The sequence below is a fragment of the Pinus tabuliformis genome, chromosome 8 (assembly GCF_031772625.1).
Source record: "Pinus tabuliformis cultivar Carrire ecotype Pingquan chromosome 8, CPIR1, whole genome shotgun sequence".
NCBI lineage: Eukaryota > Viridiplantae > Streptophyta > Pinopsida > Pinales > Pinaceae > Pinus > Pinus tabuliformis.
The window spans coordinates 94322149-94327002 of record NC_142294.1 but is presented as its reverse complement, the minus strand read 5'-3'; the positions used below and the strand labels follow the sequence as shown (position 1 = coordinate 94327002).

The following is a 4854-nucleotide window of genomic DNA, read 5'->3' as shown; positions in this document are numbered from 1 at the left end:
AATATACATCTGATCCTATATTGTTTATGGTTATAGATCTCTATTATTTGATGGTATCATGCTGCTTTGACTCTACAGGTGTTCTTTGAAGCGGGACAAGTAAAGAAGGAGTGGCAAAATTCTATCAAAGGGGAAAGGAAACAAGCAAGGAGCCAAGTGAAAGGCTGAGGTTGGTACTCTCTGCTTCTTTCTCATCTATCTCTCATAAAGGAAAAAACAAGTGACTTTATTTTGTTTGTTTCTAATTTTGTTTGTTTCTAAGATAGCTACCCGTCTTAGTGGGACTAGCAGCTCTGAATAGACACTAGTTTTCCCAATAACAATAATGCTCTCTGCCCACATGCTGCCCCTTATTCCACTGTTCACCTACATTAGGGATGCATGTTGCTGCTGCAATGGTGTCAGGTGTCAAGGTGAAAGAGACACCAACAAGGTTCACCTGGCCATTGTGGAGATGAAGAACAAACAACCTAGCAAGCTCATGATGAAATTTCACCCTCTCTACCATTTCACAAAACTGATAACAAGACTATTGTTTAAAGCAAGTTACAGCAAGAGGGCAAGCAAGTAATTTTGTAAGAGTGATGGGCTCCTCCCGGATGATCTTTCCTCCTTTGTGTAGCTTTCTTGGTACATGATCTTATTTGGAAGAATCACTGAGAGTTTCCTCTTCCCTATCATAATCTGAATTTGTCTCCATGCTTATGAATTTGAAGTGAAAGCAGATGAGTATGAAGAGATTTTAAAATATGAGGTGAGTAGTGTATATAGGAAGTGAATGCTAGAAGGAGGGGTTTCTTCTTGGGAAATGTGGGGAGTGAATGGTATTATGAATGTGGATGAGGGGTTTGATAATGAAGTGGATGTAGTGAAGGAATAGGATGTGGGAATTAGGGTTTGGGAATAGGGTATAGGGCTAGGGTTTGGTAAATGGGAGTGGGGTTTAGGGAGTGAATGTTGATGATGTTAGGGAAAGGGAATGGGATTTGCCAAGCTCAACATGAATGAAGTGAGAAGGAAGAGAAATGACCTTTAAAAAATTGCAAGAGAGGATTTAGGAATTAGCTAGGGTTTGTGTTAATTATTTAGCTAGGGTTTTGCTTAAAGGAAACCAAAAACATCCAAGGCACCAAACACAACTTTCCTGAGCAAGGAGGAATGTTTTACTTACTTGGAACAAGCTTTAATTTGATTTTTAGGAAGTTTGGAGGAGTTTTAAGGCGATTCTGGCTTTAGTAACAGGTGCACAGCGCCAGACCAAAATGCAATGGAAAACCTGTAACAAGTGCGCAGCCCAAGGCCCACGTGCACAGCGCCAGCAAAATGTTGGGATTTTTTCCCCTATTTGCCTTCTTTCTTCAAAAACACGATTTTTCTCCCTTTGGCTCATTCAATTCCAACAATGAAGACTTAAACAAATGGATTGGCTTTTATATCCCTCTCTTTTAATTTTTCATTAACCATGACCCACTTTTCTAATGTTTTGCTAGCTTTTTCAAAAATGCTCTGTTTCACTTACATTCTAACTTTTTCCTTTTTTCAGGTGGACTTTTACATTGACCTTTTGTAATGGCAGGAGTTGACTTTGTCACCAGGTCACCAGGAATAGCTATTGAACACTTATTACATATAGAAACATTTAAATTACATGAAATTTGTACAATAATGGAAAAAACTTTGTTTTCACCTCAAAACAAAGTTTTGAGGTAAAAAAGAATTATTGAACATGACAGAAGTAAATTTATGATTTAATGAGTTTATTTATCCTCCTCATGTGCCTGCTGACCTTTTTATTCAAATTTTATGACCGTGATGACAAACCCTAAGACCTAGTGAGACTAAACCCTAAAATTGATTTTTATAAACGAAATGAAACAAGATGACAGTAAATGACTAAAAAAAATGTGGGAACATGTCAGCAAGTGAATGTCATGAGGAAAATTAACATGAAACCACTACCATCAGATGAGCCATGACCTAATGGAATGTAGCTGATCGGATGAGACACCTAATATGTGTGCAAAAGAGCAATTTGATCACTGATGGAAGTGTGAAGATACTAACACTAACACACTGTCTTACACTGTGACCTGTGCACATGGCTTAACACATGTAAAATAAAAAGTAAAGTCTAGAAGCATTGTTAGTCATATCTATTGAGACTGACAGGCTCTGAATGGTTTCCTATTCAACCCTGATCCTTCCCATCATGGAGCTACTCCCAACTCCTATTACACCATTAGTGGATCTCATCCCTTGGAAAATGGATCCCAAACTTTCCACTCTTAGCCTATAAATATAACCCAGGCTTGAGGAATGAGGAGGACTATTGGAAGTAGGCTTATGCTGCATGAATAAGGTTGGAAAGTTATTCATTCAAGGAAAGGGTTGGAGATTGTGGGAAGGGACTTGCAACATCAAGGCTTCATAGTTGTAAGATTATTCTCCATTTTATTAATAGAAAGACAAATGTTATTTCTTAAATACATCTTTGTTGATAAAATTTGTAGGATTCCTTGATTGCCTACATAGATTATGATTGCATATTGACCAATTTATGATACATGATTGGATTAATTAGTTCATTTACCTCTTATGTTAGATACTAGATGCTTTGATCTCATGTATGTTTCTTTCTATGCAGATCTTCGTTAGGACAACATGGAGAAGTTGTGAGAAGAGATGGGAAGATCTCTAAGGCATCAAGGAAGAGAGGATGATCAAAAGCTCTAAAGGTAACTTCATCAATCATTTCTTTTAAACGGTAACTGGCCTCTATCATAGTATTTGTTTCAGTCAATCATAGTTTAGAGAAAGGTAGTAGTTCCTGGTTGTTTGTTACTAGATTTCTTAGGAGTCTAGGGAGATCACTCTTGTCCACAAGATGGATAAGTCCATATAACAATTGTTTTCTTGATGAAGAATCCTTTGTCTAAGCTTTCAAAAATACCAACCAAATATTCACTTTTTCAACTAAAGAAGATCACAAACAAATTTGCGGAAAAGTTGGGCGAAGGAGGTTATGGCATGGTGTATAAAGGAAAGTTTGTGAACGAAATTTTAGTGGTTGTCAAGCTTCTTGATAGGAATAGGCACAACCAATCCAAATTCATGAATGAAGTGGCAACAATTGGACAGATCCATCACTTCAGTTTGGTTCGTCTATTGGGATATTGCTTCGAAAGCCCCACAAGTGCACTGGTATATGAATACATGGTTAATGGATCTCTCGACAAGTTTACATTTGCCAGAAAAGAGAATGGGAAAATTTTAGGGTGGGAGCAATGGTATTCAATTGCTTTGGGTGTGGTTCATGGAATTACATATTTATCCCAAGATTGCCAGAATCACATCATACACTTCGACATCAAACCTCACAATATATTGCTAGTCACTGACTTCACCCCAAGAGTTGTTGATTTTGATCTCGCAAAAATTTGTGGGAAGGAAGTCAACCATATTTCCATGACGATGGTGAGAGGGACATCGGGATACTTTGCCCTAGACGTGTGGTTGGGAGATACGGATCTTGTTACAGATAAATTAGATGTCTATAGTTTCGGAATGCTCTTACTAGAGATTATTGGGGGCAGAGAGAATATTGATATCTAGGTAAGCTGATCTAGTCAATTATACTTCCCTGAGTGGGCTTTCAAGCTGATTGAGAGTGGTGAGTTGGGCATGAGATTGAGAGGAGGAGAAATGGAAATTGCAGAAATAGAACTTTTCCATGTTTTCCATGAGATTTAATACATCGTATTTGGAAGTGATTTCTTTCTATATATATATATAAAATAAAATTCAAGAAAATATTATGGAAGATTGGCCGCCTTTTCTTTTTAATGATTTAACGACATTATATTAGAAAGAGATATGTAAAAAAATGAATTGCTTTGTCAACTTGAAAATTTTCAAAATAATTAATGATATTATATGTGGGAGAGAAAGAGATTTGTAAAAAAAAATGAAAATTTTCAAAATAATTAATCATATATTGGGAGAGATTTATGAATTGGATTTTCAAAAGATATATAAAAATTCTATTTGGCAAGTATATGTTTATGTGATAACTAGGTTTTTTTAAATCCCATTTCCATATTGTTTTTCCTACTAGCCTACATGAGTATAGTTTATTATTTATTTTAAAATATCTTGTTTTCTTTACCTTGTTAATATTATTATACATTTTATGTTATCAATTTTAAAAATAATAATACGGAATTAAATATGGGATTACTTTTTTTTTTTTTTAAATAGGTGAATATTTGTTTTATTTTATTATATTTTTCATTACAATTATTGTTATTTTTCTTCCTTTTGATGGGGTTGGTTTGATAATTATTTTTTAAAACATTATAAAATACTGATTTTTTTTTGTTTATTTTCTTACTCCTGCAGGAGTATTTAGGCCAAGAAAACTCATTGTATTTTAGTAGACATAGGGGTATTGTGTTTTCAAGGAAGTTGGGTTCCTAAGAGTGAATTAAATGTAATTATTAATGTTTTGAGTGATTTTAATGAGAGAAGCTAAAATAGGGAATTAATTAAATATTGTGAAGCATAATTGTAAATGTTCTCGAATATAGGAGAACATGAGAGATTTAGGATAGTTGAGAGATTGAGGGATTTAAGAATTGATTGTAAATCTTAGATTAGGAGTCAGTTCATGAATTTAGGGACTAGAGAGGAGTTTTAGGAATGAGGAAGAGATTTAGGAATTTTGTTAAGAAATTCATCGATCTAAACTAGAATTGGTTTTAGAATCCCTGGGTATAAATGTAAGCCTAAAATGCAAAGACAGGGGTTAGATATTTAAGAGAGGCTAGATAGATAGTAGAGGTGGTTTTTGAGCCT

General features: G+C 35.0%; 1 pseudogene; it reads left to right on the top strand.

Moving 5' to 3' along the window:
* The first annotated feature begins 3027 nt into the window (after positions 1-3027).
* Positions 3028-3612, top strand: LOC149234301 (G-type lectin S-receptor-like serine/threonine-protein kinase At5g24080 pseudogene; annotated as a pseudogene).
* Positions 3613-4854: the final 1242 nt, after the last annotated feature.